This window comes from Saccopteryx leptura, chromosome 1, assembly GCF_036850995.1.
Source record: "Saccopteryx leptura isolate mSacLep1 chromosome 1, mSacLep1_pri_phased_curated, whole genome shotgun sequence".
Taxonomy (NCBI): Eukaryota; Metazoa; Chordata; class Mammalia; order Chiroptera; family Emballonuridae; genus Saccopteryx; species Saccopteryx leptura.
Window position 1 is genome coordinate 275,608,680 of NC_089503.1, and position 26,556 is coordinate 275,635,235.

Consider the following 26,556-nt stretch of genomic DNA (forward strand, 5'->3'; position numbering starts at 1 on the left):
TTTCCAAAAAAAATAATTTTTCTAGTGGTGCATCTTGCTATCTTTTGGAAATAGAGTACAAGCATATGTCAGAGATATTGCAGGTTTGGTTCCAGACCACAATTAAATATCAAAATGAAGGGAGTCACACAAGTGTTTTAGTTTCCTGTTGCATATAAAAGTTATGTTTGCATTGTATTGTAGTCTGTTTAGTGGGTAATAACATTGTCTCTAAAAACAATATATATACTTTAATTAGAAGTACTTTATTACTAAAATATATTACTATCATCTGAACCTTCAGCAAGTCATAATCTTTTTCTGGTGGAAAGTTGTGCTTCAATGCTGATGGCTTTGACTGGTCAGGTGGAGGTTGCTGAAGGTTGGGGTGGCTGTGGTATTTTCTTAAAATAAGACAACAATGAATTTTACCACATTGGTTGACTCTTTCTTTTACAAAAAATTTCTCTATAGCATGGGATGCTATTTTGATAGCATTTACCAAAAGTAGTACTTCTGTCAAAATTGGAGTCAATTCTCTCAACCCCTGCTGCTACTTTATCAACTAATTTTATATAGTAATCAAAATCCTTTGTTGTTGTTTCAATAATCTACACAAGTAGTAGATTCCATCTCCAGAAACCACTTTCTTTGCTCATCCATAAAAGGCAGAGAATCATTTATTAAAGTTTTATCATGAGATGGCAGCAAGTCAATCACATGATCAGGGTCCACTTCTAATTCTAGTTGTTTTTTTGTTTTTTGTTTTTTGTTTTTTTTGCTATACTACTCACAAAAATTGGGGAATATTTCAAAATAAATATGAAGCAAAAAAAAAGAAGAAGAAAAGCATTTGATTTTTTTTGTTAAACAAGAATATTGGAAAAGCAAACAAGTCAAAGAAAGTTGTTTGATTATGCAAATGAGATGCAAAATCAACTTTTATTTCACTGGTAAAAATGCACTATACAAAAGGGTGACAGTACTGGAATATCTGCACATTCCCTGATCTTGAAAGTGCACATTCTACAATTTCCCAGCCCTTGCAATGCCCCTGCAACATGATTTGCCCTAATGTGAAGCCTGGAGAGCCACAGGATGTCTTGAAGCTGATGATCAAACACAGATAACAGTGGCAATAGCACTTAGAACATAGCAAAGCATGATTAGCAGACTGTGGAATCGCTTTCAAGAGACTGGTGCAGTACTAAGAAGACAAGGGCAGGGTCGCCCATCTGCCACAACAGCAAGACATGACTGCTACTTGACCTTATTGGCAAGAAGGAACAGACGCAGCAATGGAACAGAGCTGTGGGGGTGGTTTCTTGCTGCCCCTAGATGACGGATATGCACCCAGACCATACAAAATTGGCTCCTTCATTTTGGACTGCATCCTTGACAACCAATAGCATGCATTCCATTATCTGCTGAACACTGTAGAACCCGTAAAACCCATAGAAGGTGGGCTGATGAGCATCATCATTGGAACCCTGATGAGTGGTCAACTGTCCTCTTCCCTGATGCGTCATGGTTCAGTCTGCAGCCTGACAATCATCGTGTCCTGATCTGGTGTGAAGGAGGAACATGGAAGAATTCATGTTTCATCTGAAAAAGGGACTCCTTCAGTGGTGGTGGAATCATGGTGTGGGCTGGCATCAGCATTGGTGGTTGTACCAACCTCCACATCATCAGAAATGGATTGCTGACTGCTGTCAGATATTGAGATGAGGTCCTGTACCTTGTAGTGGTACAGGACAGTTGGAAATAACTTTCTTTACATGAATGATAATGCAAGGCCCCACCATATGCATCTTGTCAACAACATGTGTCAGGAGGCAAGAATCGAACGCATGAACTGGCCTTCACGTTCTTCAGACCTGAATTCCATTGAACATGCTTGGGATGCACTGGGAAGATGTCTGGCAAACCATCCAATGCCTCCCAAAACACTTCTTGAGCTGGAAGTTGCCCTGGAGCAAGAGTGGCAGAGGATCCCACAAGAACTGCTGGACGATCTGATCCTGTCCATGCCCCGTCGCTGTGTGTTTTGGCAGTCTTGGGTGACTGAACAGTCAATGTGTGTCACTCTCGTCCAGTTTGATCTGCTTCTGTTCTCCCCCACCAATATGTCACTTGCTACTCAACCACGATAATTGAGTTTGCATCTCATTTGCATAATCAAACAACTTTTTTTGACTTGTCATTTGCTTTTCTGATGTTCTTGTTTAATCAAAAAATCAAATGCTTTTTTTATTGCTTCATATTTATTTTGAAATATCCTCTAATTTTTGTGAGCAGTGTATTTCTACCACATCTGCAGTTTCTTCCTCCACTGAAGTCTTGAACTTCAGAGTCACTCCTTACAGTCATCTATCAGGGTTGGAATCAATTTCTTTCAAACTCCTGTTATTGTTGATATTTGACCTCTTCCCATGAAGTATGAATGTTTTTAATGACATCTAGAATGGTGAATTCTTTCTAGAAGGTTTTCAAGTTACTCTTTTTAGATCCATTAGCTATGGCAGTTATAGCTTTGAAAAATGTATTTCTTAAATAATGAGACTTGAAATTTGAAATTACTCTTTGAGCCATGGGCTGCAGAATAAATGTGTTAGCAGGCCTGAAAACAAAAGCATGAATCTTTACATTTCTATCAGAATTCTTAGGTAACCAGGTGCGTTATCGATAAGTAATATTTTGAAAGGAATATATTTTTTTTTGAGCAGTAGGTCTCAAAAATGAGCTTAAAATATTCAGTAAATCATGTTCTTAAACAGACCCACTGTTATTCAGGTGTTGTTATTCCATTTGCAGAGTACGTAATTCTTATGGGTCATAATTCTTAAGGGTCCTAAGATTTCTGGAATATTCAGTGAGCATTGGCTTCAACTTAAAGTCACCAGCTGCATTAACCCCTACCAACAGAGTCAGCCTATACAATGAAGCTCTGAATCCAGGCAGTGACTTCAGCTCTGTAAGTGTAAAGTCCTAGGTGGTATCCTCTTCCAATATAAGACTGTTCTATCTATACTGAAAACGTGTTGTTTAGTGTAATCACCTTAATGAATTATCTTTGCTAGATCTTCTGGATGGCTTGTTGCAGCTTCTACATCAGTACTTGCTGCTTCAACTTGCACTTTTTTTTTTTTAGTGAGAGAAATACAGAGTGGGACAGACAGGATAGGAGAGAGAGATAAGAAGCATCAATTCTTCATTCTCCATTGCAGCACTTTAGTTGTTCATTGATTGGTTTTCACATGTGCCTTGATTGGAGGGGGCTCCAGCTGAGCCAGTGACCCCTTTCTCAAGCCAGCAGCCTTTGGGCTCAAGCCAATGACTATAGGGTCATGTTTATGATCCCATGCTCAAGCCAGTGACCCCACACTTTAGCTAGCAACCTTAGGGTTTTGAACCTGTGTCTTCTGTGTCACAGGCCAATGCTCTATCTACTGTATCACTTCCTGGCCAGATGCACCTTGCAATTTTATGTTAAGGAGATGGCTTCCTTTCTTAAAGTTCTTGAACCAACCTCTGCTAGCTTAAAACTTTTCTTCTGTAGCTTCCTCACCTCTATCAGCCTTTATAAAATTGATGAGAGTTAAGGCCATACTCTGAATTAGGTTTTGGTTCAAGGGAACCTTGTAGTTGGTTTAATCTTCTACCAAGACCACTAAAACTTACTTCATATCAGCAATAAGGCTATTTGGCTTTCTTATTATTTGTGTGTTTACTGAAGTAGTGTGAACAAGTCCTGCCGGGGGTGAGGACAACAGAGACACAAAGACCCGACTCCAGGAACCAGGTTCAATGATGCAGATCCACTTTATTCAGGAAGTAAGCTAGCTTATATACACAGTTATATACATAGGGTGTTACAGCATATTCTTCAAAGCCAATGGCTGAAAAGATCAGGGAGTTGCGTGGTTGGTGCTGAGTCACTTTCTTATAGCAGGCGCGCTCCCTTCCTGGGTGTGCCTAGGAGGGTTTCAGATGCTGGAGTGTTCTCACAGCATTGCATCAGCCATAGCTGCTAGGAATGCGCTCTGCACTCTACCTACATTTCCCCCTTTTAATTAAGGACAGTTGGACTTGATGAATTATAGCTTGCTGTTGTTGTAGCTTCCGAATGCTACACATTATGCAAAGGAACCCTAGTAGAACTAAAACAACTATAATACCTATTATACTATATGCTAATAGATTAGCTGGATTAAACAATGAGGCAAGCTTCTGTAATGTTTGACTAGTTAGGAAATAGAACAGGGGTCTTAAGCAGGGGATTTCTCCTAGGGGTCGGGGTGCCATTTCCCTCCCATTGTGTTACAGAGACCTTCTAGGTGCCGTTAAACACAGTTCCATTTTGATTGTAAAAAATGGACGTAGGTCCATGCACTCCCCCTTCCCACAAAGGTCCCAGCCTCCAAACATGGAACAGATGGCTTGCCACAGGCTGCATACTGCATATGGTTGCATTCCATCTCTCAGCCTCCGATGCCAAACTCCGAGGTTGATGGTCTGCGCATCCAGGCCAGAGGCAACGCGGCAGTCTCTCCAGGGAATTCCTTCTCTTGGGAGTGTTCTTAGATGTTTGTCATACAAGAACGGGCAAAGAGGCAACCCTGGGAAGGCAAGGTTAGTGAGGCGGGCCCAGCTGTTGGTAGCTAGGGGGAGGAGGGCTTGTAGGCCAAGTACTAAGCTTTGATTGGTAGTACCGTTTTCAGCAAAGTCCCCTGTAGTATGATTTCGAAGGAGGACTCACCTCTCTGAGGGGACGGTGTTATTATTCAGAGTAAACTTAAGTAGCATTGGGTCACTGAGGTTACCCCATATAGTGCCATTCCATTGTTGGGATTCCCGGCCAGTATTGTCACAAGGGATACTAAGGGAGCAATTACTGGAACATACTGCTAGAAACTGTGGTCTATTAACTTCCACAGGCATAATTATGCCAGGGTGGGGAAAAGCACCCCAGACATGGGGGCCGGTCCACATCTGGTAGTCAGCAGTCACTATAGCACACACAAGCAAGAACAGAGCATCAGGGCCTGGGGTCCATCAGGGGCTATTCTCTGGGCCCACTCCGCCAAAGCCTCCACATCCCCCCAGGTGATGGGGCATGCACGCTGGCCACGAGGTCTTCTTCTGGAGCACTGAGGACCTCTTCCCCTCAGGTGTAATCGGTGTGGAGAAGGCCAGGGTTGTGGCTTTGGATGAGTGAAGACTGAACCACTTAGTGGGTGCCCAAGAAACCCTGTCAAGCAGGTTGGGGGGGTTCCTGGGATCCAAATTGGCTGAAAAACACAAGCATAACCTCTCCCTTATGTTAGAAGAGTGTGATCCCCGCCACTGTGCCATGGCTGGGTCCTTCCAGTGCCATGTCAGAGAAAGAGGAGGGGGAGAGAGAGAGTGAGAGCTACAGAAAAATAGACAAGACAGACAGACAGACAGACAAACGAGGGGGAACACGTGTTGGAGTTAAAGCTGGGGTAGAAAATGGCGTCTGAGAGGCTGTGGTGGGACATTGAGCCCCAGCAGGGAATGCGTAAGTAGGGACTCCCGCTCCTTCGGGTGGCAGAGCTGATGGTGCGGTTTCTAATGTATCTAGTTTCATTTCTTCATGCTCGTGGGCTGCAAGTCCATCAAACTCGGTGGCCCAACCCTTTTCGTCCTCTATAGGGGGAGGTGAATACAGAGGTAGGGGCTCCTCTGAAACAGGAGTAGCCTGTAGGACCTTAGGGACTGGTGAAGGGTCCCCAGCAGGAGCACTGGTCAGGCAGGCATGTATTGCTAACAGGGCAGGAACGAGCCTAAAAGGGAAGGTTTGTCCTTCATGTACTTTGGCCAAACGGATGCACCAGAAAGCTCGGGCCCAAGTATCAGGGTCCCAAAGAGGCGCATCCCGGAGCCAGGGGTTGAAACCTGAGAGGATTTCCCAGTAGGTACAAAAATCCTTTTCACTAACTTTAACTTGCCTACTCTGCAATACGTAGGGCATAGAGGACTCAAGCTTGCAGGGCTCAGAAGTAAGGGAGAAGGTTTCCCATTGCAGAGGGTCACTCACCCATCCCTTGGATGCTGGTTAGGTCCCTGTTCGAGGTGCCAGTATGTGGACAAGTCCTGCCGGGGGTGAGGATGACAGAGACGCAGAGACCTGACTCTGGGGACCAGGTTCAGTGACGCAGATCCACTTTATTCAGGAAGTAAGCTAGCTTATATACACAGGTTCAGCCTATAGGGTGTTACAGCATGTTCCTCAAAGCCAATGGCTGAAAAGATCAGGGAGCTGCGTGGTTGGTGCTGAGTCACTTCCTTATAGCGGGCGAGCTCCCTCCTGGGTGTGCCTAAGAGAGTTTCAGGTGCTGGAGTGTTCTCACAGCATTGCATCAGCCACAGCTGTAGGAATGTGCTCTGCACTCTATCTACAAAGGAGCACTTTTAATTTCTTTCAGAAACTTTTCCTTTGCACTCACAACTTGGCTGACTGGTGCAAGAGGCCTAGCTTTCGGCTGGTTTTGGCTTTCAACATGCCCTCTCACTGAGTTAATACTTCTAGCTTTTGATTTAAAATGAGAAACATATGACTCTTTCTTTCACTTGACACTTAGAAGCCATTGTAGGGTAATTTATTCATCTAATTTCAATATTGTTGTGACTCAGAAAATAGAGCGGCCCCAAAGAGAGGAAGAGGGGGAGAGAGATAAAGAAACAACCAGTGACATAGTCAGAACATACACAACACTTATCAATTAAGTTCACCATCTTATATGGGCATGCATGGTTTGTGGTACCCTAAAGCAATTAACATAGTGATATCAAAGATCACTGATCACAAAATACCATAAAAATATGATAATAAAAAATGTTAGAATATTGTAATAACATAACATGACACAGAAACACGAAGTAAACAAATGCTCTTGGAAAAATGGTGTTGATAGGCTTGCTCAACACAGAGTTGCCACAAACTTTCAATTAAAAAAAATGATGCAAGTATTTCTGTGGTGTGATAAAGTGAAAAACAGTAAAGTGAGTATGCATGTTTGGACTCAAACACTTCTAAGACTCTTTTCCAGCTAGTATTCAATGATATTATTTATTTTGCTCTTATTTTTTTTATATTTCACCAATAAGAGAGGTTTTCTTTGTTGATTTTTAGTAATTTCTCAGATAAAGAATAATAAGAAATGAAATAATTTAGTCACCCAAGGATTCATTAGAATGAGTCATTGGTCCCTCTACTTTGTTTCAGGTACTTTCCAATATTAAAATGTATGATTTTAAGATTCTTATTTGAGACCAGGGATAATTCTTTCTATAAGAAAAATTCATTGCATTTCTTACCTTTTAGAAAGCATTTTTACTTTAAGCACCTATTAGCCTTCACAAATGTTTGCTTTTTCTCAAAATAATCATCTCAACACAATGGTAGCTTTACCTATAAGCATCAATGTCATTTTATATCCTATGGCTAGTAGCTTTAATGTTTTTGAAAATCATGTTTCTCATTAATTAATATCTTTAATCTAATTAAAATATAAGGTATGAGTTGGTAAAGGTTTATATATTCATAAAAATTTCTAGTTACTTTTTAGCTATGACATCAGTGTTAATGTACTGTTGATTTTATTTATCATTTGAAAACATTTTTCCATCTACATCTTTTGTTCAGACAAATGAAAAGAGTGCATGCCTGCATAATTATTTTTTTAATATTGCTTTATTTTTAAATTACAGCTGACATACAATATCATATTAGTTTCAGGTATACAACATAGTGATTACACATTTCTGTAACTTAAGAAGTGATCATCCTAATAAATCTAATACTTATCTAACACTAAACATACTTATATTATTGATTATATTTCCTATATTATACTTTATATCCTTATAACTATTTTTATTTATTTTTAATTTTTTATTTAGTGAGAGGAAGGGGAGATAGAGACAGACTCCCACATGCACCTTGACTGGGATTCACCCACAAGCCCACTAGGGCATGATGCTCTGCCCATCTGGAGCCCTTGCTCTGTTGCAGCCAGAGCCAATTTTTTAGTGCCTGAAGTAGAGGCCACTGAGCCATCTTCAGCACCTGGGCCAACTCACTGTAATTGAGCCTTGGCTGCAGGAGAGGAGAAGAAGAGAGAGAAAAAAAAGAAGCAAGAGGGGAGGGGTGGAGAAGCAGATGGGCATTTCTCCTGTGTGCCCTGACCAGGAATTGAACTCGAGACATCCATAAGCCAGCCAATGCTCTAGACTGAGCCAAACAGCTAGGGCCTACATCCCTATGACTATTTTTTTTGTGTGTATGTGACAGAGACACAGAGAGGGACAGATAGGAACAGACAGACAAAAAGGGAAAGAGATGAGAATCATCAATTTTTCATTGCGGCACCTTAGTTATTCATTGATTGCTTTCTCATGAGTGCCTTGACTGGTGGGGGGTCTATAGTAGACAGAGTGACCCCTTGCCCAAACCAGTGACCTTGGGCTCAAGCTGATGAGCCTTGCTCAAACCAGCTGAGCCCGCGCTGAAGTTGGCAACCTCAGGGTTTTGAAACTGAGTCTTCTACATCCCAGTTTGACACTCTATTCACTGCACCACCACCTGGTCAGGCCCTATAACTATTTTAAACTAACAATTTGTACTTCATGCCTTCTCCTTTTATACCCATTACCCCAATTTCCCTCCCATCTGGAAACTATCAAAATGTTTACTGTATTATGAGTTTATTTCTGTTTGTTTGTTTTATTCTTTAGATTCCACATATAAGTAAAGTCATATGGCATTTATCTTTCTCTGTCTAACATTTCATTCAGCACAATACCTTCTAGGTCCCTCCACGTTGGTTGCTGGTGGCAAGATTTCATTTTTTTTTTATAGATGAATCATAGTCCTATGTATACATACACTACTTCTTATTTATCCATTCATCTATTATTGTACACTAAGTTTGCTCTCTTATCTTGGCTATTGCAAATAATAAATGCTTCAATGAAAATGTGGATGCATATGTCTTTGCAAATTAATGTTTGGATTTTCTCCAGATAAATATCCAGAAGTAAAAATTGCCGGTTTCTTCTTTGTCTCTTGTTATATACCCTTTGTTTTAAACTCTATTTTGTCTGGTATTAAGTATTGCTACCCCAGCTTTTTTGTTGTTTACTTGTTTCTATTTTCATTATATTCTTTTCAATTTTTTTATTTTCAGTCTGTGTGTGCCTTTTGATCTCAAGTGAGTGTCTTGTAGAGAGCATATGCAAGAGAACTTTTTTCTAATCCATTCAGCCATCCTATGTCTTTTGATTGGGGTATTTAATCCGTTTACTTTCAAAGTAATTGGTGATAGATATGTAGTCATTGCCATTTTATGATTTATATTTTTAATTTTTTTCTTCTTTTTCTTAAAGAAAACCTTTTAACATTTCTTATAATACTGGTTTTGTGGTGATGAACTCCTTTAACTCTTTTTTGTCTGAGAAGCTCTTATATGTCTTTCTATTTCAAATGATAGCTTTGATCTTGGTTGTAGGTCCCTGCTTTTCATCACTTTAAATATTTCTTGCCAATACTTCTGGCCTGCAAAGCTCCTTTTGAGTAATCAACTGACATTCTTATGGAAACTCACTTGTAGGTAACTAACTGCATTTATTTTATTGTTTTTAAGGGTCTTTCTTTGGTTTTTTACCTTTTGCATTTTAATTATAATGTGTCTTGGTGTGAGCCTCTTTGAGTTCATCTTATTTGGAATTCTCTGTGCTTCCTGGGCTTGTATATCTAACTTCTTCACCAAGCTAGGGAAATTTGCCATCATTAATTTTCAAATAAATTTTCAATTTCTTGTTCTCCTTCTGTTACCCTTATGATATTAATGTTTATATGCTTGATGTTTTCTCAGAGATACCTTGATCTTCATTTTTTTTTTTGGGGGGGGTTCTTTTTGCTTTTCTGCTACCTTACCTTTCAAATCTCTAATTTGATACTCTGTCTCTTCTAAGCCATTATTGATTCCCTTCCATGTATTCTTCATTTCTGACTGGTTCTTTTTATCTTTCTAACTCCATTTTTATGTTTAACATATTTTTGTTGAATTTCTTACTGAGATCATTGAACATCCTTATAACCAGTTTTCTGAACTTAACATGTGGTAGATAGTTTGTCTCCATTGTGTCTTGTTTCTTTTCTGGAGTCTTGTTCCATTCTTTCATTTGGGATATATTTCTTTGTCTCCTCACTTTTTTCTGCCTCCCTGTGTTTGTGTCTATGTATTTGGTGGGGCTGTTATGTTCCCAATCTTGGTAAAGTGAATTCATGTAGTAGGTGTCCTGTGAAGCCCAGGGGTGCAATCTCCCTGGTCACCTGATCCAGTATCCCAGGTGTGTCTTTTGTGTAAGTCGTATGTGCTTTCCTGTTATAGTTGAGCCTGGATTGCTATTGGTACATCAGTAGGAGAGACTGACCGTAAGGTTGACTGGTTGTGAGGACTGGCCATGGCTGGCTACAGTGGAGGAGCTGTTGTGCAGAGGCTGACCCTATGGAGCAGTGTTTGTTTTAGTGGGGCTCTTGTGTTCATTTGAGTCTGCCCTTTGGGTGTGTCATTTGTGGAAGTGGTTGCATGGTACTCTGCTGTATCTGAAGTTGGCTACTGGGTGCGTTAGTTATTTGGTCTTTTGCGAAGTGCAGACCAAAGTCAGCCACTGCGTGTGTCCTGTCCAGAGCCACCTAATATAAACTATAAAGTGTCTGCAGATGGTTGCCACTTGTGATGGGCTTAGAAGTACCTGGGAAGGACTAAGCCACAAACCAGAGCTAGCTGCCACTAGTGCGAAGACCAGACATGGGGCTACTTAGCAAAGGGTTTGGGGATTTGAGAAACACCAGGCCTGATACTGCTTATTTGAGGTTTGTGAACCTTTAAGAGATTTTAAGAAAGTCTGCAGCATGAACTAAGACAGCCCTTTTGTATGGAACAGGCACTGGAAGCTGCTTGGGTGAGCCCAAAATTTGGGTCAGGTAGAGGTCTCAGGGGATCACAAAGGTGAGGTGAACGGTGTTAGGCAGGTTGATGGAGATTCAGATATAGTGCCTGCCTGCAGCTGCAGGAGGAAGACTCAACAAATGAACAATAACTTCTGCTAGCACTTGTATCTGAGAGAAAGCTGTCCCTCCAGCCCTTGCTTGATGCCAGACAATTCACTTCCTTCCTGTATGTCCCTGATGCCTTTTGGGCTGCTTCCCCAGTACTAGAGCTCAGAGCATGTGGGTCCATCTGTGATTAAATCCCTGTGTGGGCCCTTTAAGAGTAGTGCCTGGGACTCCAGCAGACCTCTGTCTCCCTCAGCCACAATCTTTGTTGGTTTTTATAACCAGAAGTTGTAGGAACTTCTTTTCCTGCCACTAAGGAGCCTGGTGCAGAGCTGGGACTCTTCGGTCTTCAGGGGGGACCTCCACAGCTGACTTTTCCTCCTGATTTTTAACCTCCACAAGTTGGTGTAGGACCAGCTCCACATTTCCACCTCTCCTACCAGTTTTGACATGATTTCTTCTGTTTATCTTTAGTTACAGGATTTTTGTCTAGCTAGACTTCAGGTATTTGTCAATAATGGTTGTTCTATATTTTAACTGCATTTTTGATACAGTCAGGAAAGGAGGCAAGTATAGCATTTACATATACCACTATCTTGACCAGAACTTCTACATCTTTAAATAGATGTTCAAGTTCACTTGTAAAGAAGGTAATCTTTGTTTTAAAACATCATATCCTCATCACCTAAGGTTATTTCTTTCATCAAAGTGATTCAAGATGTATTGTATTTTGGTAGAAAAAAATGCTTTCAATAGATTCAGCATCAAAAATTAAAAACCATATGTCTTATTTATAAAAAAATTGTTGAAAAAAATTTCAATTACTTCCTCTCTAATTGGTCACTCTCCAGTTATGCCTCTTGGATGGTAAAATACTTCCAGTACCCACAAGGTGGCATGGCCTTCTTGTGTAATTCAGTTTCATTTGGTTTATTTCTGCTTTAGCTGCTGCTCTATTTTACACTCTACTCCTTTATTAAAGTTCTAAATTTTACTTTATGGTTTTATTTTTTCTCATTTTCAGACAATGTATAATGTTTGAATTTCTAGGGTGAGACATATTTTTAACAAACAGAAGTATTCAAATAAAATCCTTCAGCCTTTTCTATTGTTTCAGCCTACTTTGGAGCTGAAGTGTAATTGTTTGACTTTGTATAATTCCCAGTGCCTATCATAATGCCTAATAAATTTAGACATTCAATAAATATTTGCTGTTAAATTTCATGACTTGCCTTACTGAAAAGGGTATTCAAATATTTAATATTATAATAATAATTTATGGATTTTTTTTTATCATTCTACTAGTTGGTTAAAAAGATGTTTTCGTTGTCTTGAAAATACTGTTATTTTATGGTATTACAAAATATTTTATAGATTAGGGTAAAATTTTCATCCTATCTCAGTTGTAAAACAGGATGACTATGCAGTTTATCCATTTACATTTTTTTGGTAAATATTTATGCATACTCTGTCTATATCCAGCACTATAGTAAGTGCTAAAAAATATGCATGAATGGGTATAATATAGATTAGTGGGTAGGTATTTAATTGTAGTTGTGTAATAGTTATATTCCTTCATTCATTTGTCAAATATTTATGGAACGTTTACCGTGTTCCAGGTATTGTGGATGGTGAATAGTGAATAAAATAGTAAAAACATCTTACATTAGTGTGAGGGAGACAAATGATATATTAGATAAATAAATAAGATGTGTGAAATAACATAGTGTGTTCAATAATGATACATGCTGAGGAGAAGGAAATGAAGTGGAGAAAGGGCCAGTTGGGAAGATTGAAGGTAGTTATACTTTTGAGTAGTCAGACACAAACTTTCTAAGAAGGTAGATTTTGCAAAAACACCTGAATGTTTTGGGCAGCAAACATTTTGGGACAGAAAGTACAAGTCTGCAAGGTGGGACTGGGTCACTACCAGTGTGTGCTACCACAGTCTTGCATAAAATGAGATGGGAGCAAAGGCAGTTAAGGGTTCCCAAGGGGACCTAAAGTTTTTGCAGACGAAGAGAAGTTTACCCAGGACCAAGTGAAGAGAGTCGGTCGAGAAAACAGCAGGAGCAAAACCATAGACACTTGAAAGATAAGATGTGTTTACATGGAAAGCAGAAAAATGAGACAGTAAATGAGACCAACATGCAATAGCCTTCTATACACAATTCTATTTTATGTCTAATTGGGAGGAAAAACAGTAATTTTACCAAACTAATTTTGAGGAAAAAAATCTGAGTTTTAATTGAGGCAAATCATAAAAAAAAATTAACTAATTATATATAAAGAGTTGTCTTAAATGATAATTTGGATCTGTTTTTCTTTCCAAAGAAATCTATGTTACTGTCATTGAGATTAGGGAGCTTTGAGTTCAGAATGCCCAAGAGGACAGACAGTAAAAGTTTTGAATTTCCTATATTTTCTAGATGTTGGTTCTGCTTTTGAGATAAGGCCCTGAGTATGTAGTGTTTACCTTGGAATGCACTAAATTTTAGATACCTGAGATCTTTACAATGGATAACTAAGACTCTGTTATGACAGGTTTTACCAAAGGGAGAACTCAAGTGCTTCTATCTGATGGCTTTTGCTAGGTTTTATACCTTTAGTAGGGGTCAGATAAGGGATGAAAAATATGCTTTGATTGTTTTGGCAAATCAGAATCTAACACACTCAACTGTAAAGCCACAGTTCTAAATGAATGTGTACATCTTCTACTGCAGTTATATTTCTTTTCTTTTTTGAGATAAAATAGTGGTTTTAAAATCTTATCCTACAATATCAGAAGTGCAAGCTACCATTTATTTTTCTGTTTCAGCTTAATTTCTACTTTCAGATATCATCCCACTGGAGTGGCAGAAAGCTTGACTTCAGGACTTTTTGGACCCTTCCTGGCTGAGTTGTGATAAGTGTTTGAAGGCCATGAGGAAGTTCAAGGACTTCTGTGGGTTGGGATCTGCTCTACACAGACCATCACAGGGAAACAGTCAGCCTTCGGTTCATATGGCACCTCTAAGCCTGTGGAGAGCCGGCTGGTTCTGGGACACCTTTTGAGGCTGGAACTTGCTGCAACCTCCTTGGCATGGGAAAGCCACGAGACTCCCTGCTAGGGCCACTCTTTGTCCCCTATGCCTGAATTCTGGTTCCCCGTCCAGGTTCATGTTATCTCTCCTCGGCTCTGCCCTAGACATTCTCAGCCAATAACCTTGTAGGACTAACTTGTGTCCTTTGTCTCTCTTCCCCAAAATCTGTAGAAACTATTTTGAAGGCTAAAAGAAAAATCTTTTTGCCTTTGTGTTTTCTTCACTAGTGGGCCTATACCCCAAATCATCAGTATTCCCCTAAGAGTTGGGTTCTTGGAAACCAGTATGAAAAGAGCAGAGACTATTTTCTGCCCCCCTGACAGGGCCTTTCTGACCCAGTCACTGGGGAAAAATACAGAGGAGGAAAGGAGAATTTTATATACATAAGAGCTGTGTTCATAGTCAAAGTATTTACTCATATCTGTATGTATGTTCTCTGTGGGGAGTCTGAGTGACTGGTCTTTCCTGAGCAGTCTTAGGCAAGTCCTTTAAGAGCTCAGAGCTCTAGTTTCCTAATAGATAAATGGTGGACACTGAGCCTGCAATTTCTAACTGAGAGGTTGTTGGGAGGAATGAATAATGTAAAATGTATGAATGTGGTGAATCATTATACCTGTGTACCCATGAATATAGCGCCAAAAACACATTTCTGTTTTTAGTTCAAAAGTCTACATTTTCAACTACAATTTACCTATGTTCTCAAAGTTGTAAACCTAGTGATGAAACAAAACAATGAGATTTATTAGATAGAATATTAGTTTTTATTCTCTTTCCTAGGAAGAGTAGGAAATCTCACTATTATAGATTTTCTTTTTTGCCCAAACTATAACTCCATTCCATTCTGCCCAGTTTCTTCTTAACACAAGTGGCCGCCTCATGAGGGCATTCTCTTGTTTCTATCTCTGACACTGTTGCGAACTCAGGGCTGAAGGGTGAGAGGACTGTGGGGTTTGCTGTGCTAACGTTTGCCGAGCAGATATGTGACTGGAAGCCTGCACCTGCCTTGGGGCTTCGCACAGCACAGAGTCAGACCAGCTTCCACACTACTGTTCCTCGAATGATAGGGCCCTGAAAGGTGAGGTCCGGGACATCTGAACAAATGACCACACAAAAGGGCAGCAGAAGGTGGACACTAGAGGTCCTGGCATTCCAGGCATGCCAGCTGCCGCTTTCCTTTCTGGCCCTTCTCTTCACACACACACACACACACACACACACACACACACACACACACACTGAACCCTGTGACCTGGAACAGATAGATGAGCATTTTTCAGATACTGTACATTTCCATTCTGCTTCTACTATTTTCTCTTCTTGTGCTACTTATTTCTCTTCAAACCATTTCTCTGCGATAGATGTCAGATTTACTTGTTGTTTTTTATAGAAGAAGAATAACAACTATAATAAACTGAGCACTTGTTATTTACCCAGCTTTGTGCTAAGCACTTTACATTCATTAGGTCATTTGGTTCTTATACCAAACTTCAGAGGTAAAAGTTATTTTCTTACTTTGCTTACAGATGAGAAAACTGAAGCTTAGTGAAGTTAAGTGGCTTGCCCTGAGGTCCCACAGTAAGTGGCAAAATTAACACTTTGAACCCAGGTGGTCTGACTCTAGAGCTTTAATACATCAGAGCCTATGGCCCTGGTTTCTCTGGAAAGGACATGCTGCAAGCTTCCCTATCAAGCATCTCTACTCTTTTTCTACGTACTGTCTTGTGGGGCTAGCTCCATGGGAACCAAAACATCTTGGAGAAACCACTTTTTAAAATACACAATTATGAATACAAAGGTGGAGATATTTATGTATGTGTGTATGTATTTATTTATTTATTTATTTAAAATGAGAACTTTAGTCAAATCAAATAGCAAACTTCCGAAGGCTAACAAGTACCACAAATATCCTAAAATCCAGAGACAAAATATTTTGTCTTAATGAACCTCCTGATGATCTCCACACCACTTTGTTTCCCTATATTTTTCCCTACATGATTTGGATGTAGGAAACATGTAATTTTTATGTCCCAACTGAAAACCAAGTCAGTCATTTCTTTAGAATGGTTGCTTGGTATCTTAAAAAATCAATAGTCAAGATACACAAATCATCAGTGACTTTACAAACAGAGATACTCACATTGGGTAGAGGCATTACAGGTTTGTGCCGTACAAACACAGGAATTCTGACAAATTATTCTATGAAATTCATATTAAAAATGTGAAGTGCCACTTGTAATTATATACACATTATCAAGTATACTCTTGACAAGTGAGAACTTCTATTAAGACTTTGAATCAAAGAGAATTAAATTTCCTACATATAAATTTACATGTGAAAAAATTACAGACTAACTTCTGATTCCATACATTTTCAAGCCTTGGTTGTCTTTTCCCTTCCACATACTCCAGTGCTGGGTGTTCTGGGATGTGCTTATCTCAAGATAGAACCTCTGACCTTGTAACTTCATGACACTGTACTAGAAGAGTCAGCACAGCGAGAGGGAAAAAGCCTGGAACCCAACACTACACTGAGATGGCTGGCAGGACCCCAGCTGTCCATGAATGTGCCTGTGAACCACATTAATATCATCCACTGAACCAAAAACTGTCCATCCACAACCTAACCTCACTTGCGTCAGATCCGAGAAATACCAAGGCCACACCAGCACCACCCGAATGGAGAAAAGTGGGACAGAAAACTGGAGTGGAGTAAGACAGCTGCCTTAGCCAAAATGTCTTTGGTTAATATCTATTTTTTGTAGTTTTACAAAAGTTCATGGCTATATGAACACGTTTCTAGAGCCTTTCCAAGAGCCATTGGATATAAGCTGTACAAGAGAAGAGGTCTGACACTTAAATCTCATTAGTCTGATTGGGCAAAGGAAGACTTTTCGTCCATGATAGTGTCCTTTTTTGTATGTGTGGAAAAGGCATGAAGGTACTTTTTTTTGTATTGCATTTTATTATCAATGTCTCAAACTCCTTTATAACAAAAGCCTTGACTGCTCGAGATTTGCACTTAGTATTAGCTTTGAGGTATCTTTTACCTATCTTGAAGTTATGAACATAGATAGCTTCATGAAAGTTATGAATCACAAGACGTTTAAGATTCTCAATTTATTTCTCTGACCCTAGATTTTAAAGAAAGTAGAGGCAGAGTTGGAACTTGGTAAGCAGACAGTCACAGTTACAATTATATAATACAATTTAATTATGACATAAAAATTCAATGAGTCACAGCGGGACACCAACTAACTTATTAAAAAGTGTAAAAATTTTTAACCTGTTGTTTTGTTTTCCCACACAAATAACTGGCTTAATTTTCACATTGGATAAATCCGTAAGTCTTCTCATCTATAAATGACACAATTCTACCTCTTTCTAGATTGTAAACTTAATGGAATGCATACCATGCCTATTTCATTTACTCTCATATCCTTGATTCCCAGAGTATTAGCAAACATGTGATAGCAAACATGGAAATATTTGATAAATGAATAAAATTAAAGGATATCAATTATCCAACTTCTGCTATGGCACATACTAATACAATTTTCTATTGCTATGGTAACAAATTACTACATCAGTGGCTTAAACAACACAAATTTATTATTTTACAATTCTGAAGGTCCGGTTCAAAATGAGTCTTACAGGGGCAAAATCAAGGTGTCAGCTGAGGTACATTCCTTTTGGAGGCTCTAGCAGGCGTCCCCAAACGCATGCAGCCCCCTGAGGCCATTTATCTGGCCCCCCACCGCACTTCCAGAAGGGCCACCTCTTTCATTGGTGGTCAGTGAGAGGAACACTGTATGTGGCGGCCCTCCAACGGTCTGAGGGACAGTGAACTGGCCCTCTGTGTAAAAAGTTTGGGGACCCCTGCGAGTCTAGGGGAAAGTCTGTTGCCTTTTCCAGCTCCCAGAGGCCTCCTGCTTGCCTTGATTCAGGGGTCAAGAACCTTTTTGGCTGAGAGAGCCATGAACGCCACATATTTTAAAATGTAATTCCGTAAGAGCCATAAAACGACCTGTGTATGTTACGCATTATCCAATAAAAATTTGGTGTTGTCCCAGAGGACAGCTGTGATTGGCTCCAGCTACCCACAACCATGAACATGAGTGGTAGGAAATGAATGTATTGTAATACATGAGAATGTTTTATATTTTTAATGTTATTTTTTTTCTTAAAGATTTGTCTGCAAGCCAGGTGCAGCCATCAAAAGCCACATCTGGCTCGTGAACCATAAGTTCCCGACCCCTGATTTGGTTCATGCCCCCTCCTATCATCTTCAAAGCACATCACTCCAACCTCTGACTCTCTTGTCCTATCTCTTTTTTCTGACTCTGATCCTATTGTCTCCCTCTTATGAACTCGTAATTTTATTAGGCCCCTGAGATAATTTAAGATTTTTTCCCCATCTCAAGATCCTTAACTTAATTTAATCTGCAAAGTTCCTTTTGCTACTTAAGGTAAAATGTCCACAGGTTCTGGAGATTAAGATGTAGACATCTCTGAAGGCCATTATTATGCCTATCACAAAGAATTTTTAAAAACCACTCCCAGAATATTTGTTTTTTGGTTTTTTTTGTTTTTGTTTTTGTTTTTTGTTTTTTTTTTTCATTTTTCTGAAGCTGGAAACAGGGAGAGATAGTCAGACAGACTCCTGCATGCGCCCGACCGGGATCCACCCAGCACGCCCACCATGGGGCGACGCTCTGCCCACCAGGGGGCGATGCTCTGCCCATCCTGGGTGTCGCCAAGTTGCGACCAGAGCCACTCTAGTGCCTGAGGCAGAGGCCACAGAGCCATCCCCAGCGCCCGGGCCATCTTTGCTCCAATGGAGCCTTGGCTGCGGGAGGGGAAGAGAGAGACAGAGAGGAAAGCGCGGCGGAGGGGTAGAGAAGCAGATGGGCGCTTCTCCTGTGTGCCCTGGCCGGGAATCGAACCCGGGTCTTCCGCACGCTAGGCCGATGCTCTACCGCTGAGCCAACCGGCCAGGGCCAGAATATTTGTTTTTAAGAACCATTACTGGAACTCACAGAGTTTAGCTCTTCTGATTTATAGGTTAGTTGTTTTTTTTTCCTACTGAAACAATACTTTGACTAAAGAAGAAATTTTTTAAAAGCATTTTAGAGTCCAGAAATACTTACGGGACCCAATGACCACAAAAGGTTTATATTCATACCAAGAAGTAATACAGATTTTGAGAATGTTGGCTCTGTGGGAAGGCTCCATTTGTTTTAGCAATTTATCATTGGGATGAGTGGACAGGTCACAGGTATTGGATTCTTAACCACCTTTATTGTATCAGTTCTTTATTGCTTATTCAATTCCAGGAAACAGTCAATATGCTCTATTAGTAAGAACTTACTCACTTTTCTCTATTGCTTCTCCTCTTCTTTCTGTAAATTATACAGAAAAACTCTGCTCAAGTGACAAGATTAAAATATTTGTTTAATGATGCTTCTATGAGAACCGATAACAGCTTAATTAAAAAGAGCATATGATAATAACAGAAAATGTTTTTGTCAGAATATGGGTTGCAGACTGACTCGATGTGAACTAACAATCAGAAGAATTTCTGACACATTCTAGGTGTTCAATTAATATCTTTGAACTAGTTTACACATTTATAGATAATAGGGATAGTATGAGGATTACTTCAATTTCATAGAGTACCTAACTTCTTATAGATATCTTAGCTGGGATGGAACAGTAATTCTGAAGGCACAAATTCCTTGATTAAATGATGAAAAGATATAAGGATGTGGTACCAAGATCTAGTCAGCAGCTGTGGAGAATGGACTTGCAAAACTTTTTTGAAACTTAGTGTGCTATTGCATATTGAAACATCACAGTATCAGTTCTCAAGTCTGACTCAACTAAGTGCCACCATTGAGTCATCTGACCACTTCCTGGGTTTTCCCCCTCGAAGCCTTCACACCCAGGGTCTGCTTGTACCCCACCCTGATGGACAATGATCTCAGCAGGGTTCATTAACTAAAGTCTTGACAGATCCTGCTTATGTAATGGTCCCTGTGGAAACCAGGATCCCATCTCTGGAGACTGATATTGAAGAGAGTTTAAACAACAGCAGTTAGTTGGGAATCTTCTCCCACATGTCATCCGTGAGAACCCTCTGACCTCACTAGGAAGACTCTCTGTGGTAAGGAAGGGTGGTATGTGCGTTACAGAAAATGCAAAGATGACTTCAGGGCATTACACGCATGATTACCCAGAGAGCAATGTGTAGTACTGGAATCTTGCTTCAGATTTTGAAAGTACAGAGGTAGTGGGGAGGGGAAGGGAACAGAGGTCATTGGTGAAGGATGGGGCTGATGAAACAGTCTAAGGAAAACAGCTCTCAGCCTCAGTCATTCGGCAGGCATCCGCTGAGCACGGGTGATGGGGAGAGCCATGATTCAGGTCTTTCCTCCTTCTCACCTGCTTTCTCCTGCTGCCAGCTCTCTTTCTGTTGTTCCCAATTTAAATATTTTTCATACTCAGAGCTGTAAACACTTCTCTTCATCACCCGATTCTTTGATCTATGAACAATAGTGGCCCTTTGAATAGCAGAAGAGGAATATTTGTTCCATAACTTCACTTTTTCTAGAGACTTTGAACATAACCATGTCAGGAAAATTCAAAGTTAAAGGGTTCCTATAGTTGGACCACACCCTGATCTCTTTTTGGTCCTCTTATTTCCTTTTCATAGTGTTTTTATTTTTTACCCAATTTGGTCACACTCTTTTGAGGCTAATTATATACTGGCCTTGCAGTCTTCACAAGATTTGCACATGACATGTTCTGATTTGCTTGTTAGTCAGTGAAGGCAATCTTCAAAATGAAGCTTCATAAATAACCAAAAGGAAGATTTTATACTCAACAGTAAAGCTAATTTATACTTACAAGGATTTTTTTTCCATGATGCATTATACAGTGTTAGGCATAATATTTTAATCTCCTCCACTTTAACACACATTTCAGCCATCCTGACTTTGATTGACCTATGGCATCTGGATGCTTCATAACGTATCGTGAGACATACAGCACTCCATCATATTATTGTGGGCTGTAATATGTTATTATGCAATCGCTTTAGACTCTCCTCTTTCTTACACACATTCATGTGCAAACACACACACATACATAGACACACTTCAGTGCTTCTTTTCAATGGTTCCCAAAGTTAAGTGATATTTGTCCCCTTTTCTATTTTCTATTAGTAATCTGTTAGTGGAACAAAAGCAACTCTGTTTATTTCTGAGACAATCCAAAGATGTGATTATATAGATAAGCAACATATGCCAACAACCTAAATATAGAATAATTATTTCTAGGTTTCTTTCATCATTCGTCATCAAATACCACAAATGACCTGACCTATAAATAACCTATCAGGAAAAAAAAAAGTGTTGTGATAAACATGGTGCATAGAGCCCTGTATTCTAGAAATAGTTCAACTGCTAATTAGTATTGTGACCTTCAGGAGATCATTTAGCCTTTCTAAACCTCTTTAACAGACTATTATCTATTCTCCTGACTTTCTGGGTTATGAGGACAAAACAGACAAATGCATGTGAAAACAGCTTGAACATTTAATCTTTTATATAACTTTTAAAGTCAACTATATCTAAGTTTGTAGAGTTGTTTTAGAATGAAAACTATTTCTTTTGTGTGTGTATCAGTTGTGTGATCATTTTAAAACGGGAGATTGATTGACTTTCATGACATTCAACCGTGCTTATTAAAAGAAACTTATATGAGCCACTACAAAATCCTTTTGTTTACATTCCAAGACTCAATTGGAGGCCCCTTATGTAACACTCAGAACGCTTCATCGTTACACCTAATCAGCCTTGGCCGTTTAACAAAATACTGACAACCTGAGGTGGCTGGAAGTATAACTATCCTTCAAAAATCCAGGTGGGCCGAGACTTAGTTTTTTATCTGATTTCTTAAACACACAACCAATTAAGAGATTAAAAGGATATAGTAGTTTTAAAATTTGTTATTTGCTGACACTGGCAGTGTGTTAGCATTGTGTTTTGACTGCACTGACAGAATCATATTTATAGGGAAGAATTCTACCTAGATTCTTTTGTTCAGCTCATTACAATTGATTTATTACTGGTCCAGACACAGGGTTATTATAATAATTAGCATAGACATTAAGGTAACAATTTGGTATTTTCCAGTTAAAGTAGTATTCAAAAGCAAGCCTGGTTTTCCTCAACTCTTCAGTGGAGGCCTTCCAACATTAATACTGAAGAGGTTAATAATACTTCATATTAAGCTGAGATTCCTTAATTTTGTTCTTTTTTGGGTTTCCTGTTGAACCTTACCAGGTCACAATTATGCCTAGTTTGTCTCATTCAATGCCAGCGAGGTGACAAACATAGTCACATAAATTGAAGGCAGAATTTGGAGAGTGCAGGTGTTCAGAAGATTACACACCATGCGATGTTTTACTGTGGGATTCATTATGGCTTATGGGAAGATAGCAGCACTTGAAGGACTCAAATGACAGAAACACATTTACATCTTGCTGCCAAGTCATACGGATGTGGAGGGAATGTTGAGATTCCTCTACCACAGACCTGTTTAAGACCACCTGAACTACCTCTGTGGCTCTTGTCCCTGGTTTGTTAGAGCCACAGGCTTACACACCTGCCAAGAAGTGTGAACACCCCTCCAGATCTTTGTAAAATGCATCTGTGTGCAACTTTTTTTCATTTTTTTATTATTATTAATTTTAATGGGCGACATTGATAAATCAGGGTACATATGTTCAGAGAAAACATCCCCAGGTTATTTTGACATTTGATTATGTTGCATACCCATCATTCAAAGTCAAATTGTCTTCCGTCAACTTCTATCTGGTTTTCTTTGTGCCCCTCCCCTCCCTCCCTCTCCTCGCCACCCCTAAACACCACACTCTTGTCCATGTCTCTGAGTCTCATTTTTATGTCCCACCTATGTATGGAATCATAGAGTTCTTAGTTTTTTTCTGATTTACTTATTTCACTCAGTATAATGTTATCAAGGTCCATCCATGTTGTTGTAAATGATCTGATGTCATCATTTCTTATGGCTGAGTAGTATTCCATAGTAAATATGCACCAGAGCTTTTTAATTCACTCATCCACTGACGGACACTTGGGCTGTTTCCAGATCTCTGGTATTGTGAACAATGCTGCCATAAACATGGGGGTGCATTTCTCCTTTTGAAACAGTACTAAGGTGTTCTTGGGGTATATTCCTAAAAGTGGAATAGCTGGGTCAAAAGGCAGTTTGATTTCTAAGTTTTTTGAGGAATCTTCATACTGTTTTCCACAGTGGCTGCACCATTCTGCATTCCCACCAGCAGTGCAGGAGGGTTCCCTTTTCTCCACATCCTCGCCAGCACTTATTCTGTGTTGTTTTGTTGATGAGTGCCATTCTGACTGCTGTGAGGTGATATTTCATTATGGTTTTAATTTGCATTTCTCTAGTGATTAGTGATGTTGAGCATTTTTTCATATGCCTATTGGCCATTTGTATGTCCTCTTTGGAGAAGTGTCTATTCATTTCTTTTGCCTATTTTTTGATTGGATTGTTTGTCTTCCTGGTGTTGAGTTTTACAAGTTTTTTATAAATTTTGGGTATTAACCTCTTATCAGACGTATTGTCGAATATATTCTCCCATTGTATAGTTTGTCTTTTTATTCTGTTCTTATTGTCTTTAGCTGTGCAAAAACTTTTTAGTTTGATATAGTCCCATTTGTTTATCCTGTCTTTTATTTCACTTGCCTGTAGAGATAAATCGGCAAATATATTGCTGAGAGAGATGTCGAAGAGCTTACTGCCTATGTTTTCTACTAAGATGTTTATGGTTTCACGGCTTATATTTAAGTCTTTTATCCATTTTGAGTTTATTTTTGTGAGTGGTGTAAGCTGGTGGTCTAGTTTCATTTTTTTTCAGGTAGCTGTCCAATTTTCCCAACACCATTTGTTAAAGAGGCTGACTTTACTCCATTGTATGCTCTTACCTCCTTTGTCAAATATCAGTTGTCCATAAAGGTGTGGGTTTATTTCTGGGTTCTCTGTTCTGTTCCATTGATCTATATGCTTGTTCTTATGCCAGTACAAGGCTGTTTTAAGTACAATGGACTTGTAGTATAACTTGATATCAGGCAGTGTGATACCTTCCACTTTATTCTTCCTTTTGAAGATTGCTGAGGCTATTCGTGTTCTTCTTTGGTTCCATATAAATTTTTGAAGTATGTGTTCTATATGTTTGAAGTATGTCATTGGTATTTTAATTGGTATTGCATTGAATTTATAAATTGCTTTGGGTAATATAGACATTTTAATTATGTTTATTCTTCCTAACCATGAGCATGATATATGCTTCCACTTGTTTGTATCTTCCTTGATTTCTTTTATTTATATTTTACAATTTTCTGAGTACAAGTCTTTAATCTACTTGGTTAAATTAACTCCTAGGTACTTTCTTTTTTTGGTTGTAATAGTGAAGGGGATTGTTTCCTTAATTTTTTTTTTGTGACAGTTCATTGTTGGTGTATAAAAATGCCGCTGATTTCTGAGTATTAATTTTATATCCTGCCAACTTGCTGAATTCATTTATCAGGTCCAGCAGTTTTCTGACTGAGACTTTAGGGTCTTCTATGTACAGATGTTATCATATCATTTGCAAATAATGATAGTTTTACTTCTTCTTTTCCAATTTGGATGCCTTTTATTTCTTCTTCTTGTCTGATTGCTGTGGCTAGAAATTCTAGAACTATGTTGAATGAGAGAGGTGAAAAGGGGCATCCCTGCCTTGTTCCTGATCATAAGGTGATTGCTTTTAATTATTGCCCATTGTGTATGATGTTGGCTGTGGGTTTGTTATTGATGGCCTTTATCATGTTGAAGTATGTTCCCTGTATTCCCACTTTGCTGAGAGTTTTGATCATGAATGGGTGCTGGATTTATCAAATGCTTTATCTGCATCTACTGAAATTATCATGTGGTTTTTCTCCTTCCTTTTCTTTTATGTGATGAATCACATTGATTAATTTGCAAATTTTGTACCAGCCATGCCTCCCCAGAATAAATCCCACTTGATCATGATGTATGATTTTTTTCATATATTGCTGGATCCGGTTTGCTAATATTTTGTTGAGGATTATAGCATCTAAATTCATCAGGGATATTGGTCTATAATTTTCTTTCTTTGTGGTGTCTTTGCCTGGTTTTGGAATCAGAATTATGATCACCTCATAAAAGGAGCTTGGAAATCGTCTTTCCTCTTGAATTTTTTGAAATAGCTTGAGAAGAATAGGAGTTAGTTTTTCTTTGAATATTTGGTAGAATTCAATTGTAAAGCCATCAGGCCCAGGACTTTTCTTTGTTGAGAGTTTTTTGATAACTGTTTCTATCTCATTTGTCGTAATAGGTCTGTTTAGGTTTTCTGATTCTTCCAGATTAATTTTTGGATGATTATATATTTCAAGGAATTTGTTCATTTCTTCTAGGTTGTCTAATTTCTTGGTATACAGTTCTTCATAGTATTTTCTTACAATATTTTGCATTTCTGTTGTGTCAGTTGTTATTTGTCCACTCTCATTTCTAATTTTATTTATTTGAGTCCTCTCTCTTTTTTTCTTGGTGAGTCTGGTTAAAGGTTCATCGATCTTGTTTATCTTTTCAAAGAACCAGCTCCTGGTTTCATTGATCCTCTGTATTGTTTCTTTAGCCTCTGTGTCATTTATTTCCACTCTGATCTTTATTATTTTCTTCCTTCTACTACATTTGGGCTTTACTTGCTGTTCTTTTTCTAGTTCTTTTAGATGCAGGGTCAAGTTGTTTATTTGAGCTTTTTCTAGCTTCTTAAGGTATGCCTGTAATGCTATGAACTTCCCTCTCAGGACTGCTTTTGCTGTGTCTTATAAATTTTGAGTTGATGTATGCTCATTATCATTCATTTCTAGGAATTTTTTTATTTCTTCTTTTACGTCATTGTTAACCCATTCATTATTTAATAACATGTTATTTAGTTTCCAAGTGTTTGAGTATTTTTCAGTTTTTCTGTTGTGGTTTATTTCTAGTTTCATACCATTGTGATCAGAGAAAATGCTTGATATGATATCAATCTTCTTTAATTTGTTGAGACCACTTTTGTGCCCTAACATGTTGGCTATCCTAGAAAATATACCATGAGCACTTGAAAAGAATGTATATTCTGCTCCTTTAGGGTGAAAGGTTCTGAAGATATCTATTAAATCCAGTTGATCTAGTGTTTCCAATGAGTCTGCTATTTCTTTGTTAATTTTTTTTTTCTTGAGGGTCTATCTAGTGATGTTAGTGGGGTATTGAAATTCCCTGCTATTATAGTATTGCCATTGATCTCACCCTTTATATCCA

General features: G+C 38.9%; 1 pseudogene; it reads right to left on the reverse strand.

Annotated features, from left to right (window-relative positions):
- Positions 1 to 341: 341 nt before the first annotated feature.
- Positions 342 to 6,591, reverse strand: LOC136389311 (tigger transposable element-derived protein 1-like; annotated as a pseudogene).
- Positions 6,592 to 26,556: the final 19,965 nt, after the last annotated feature.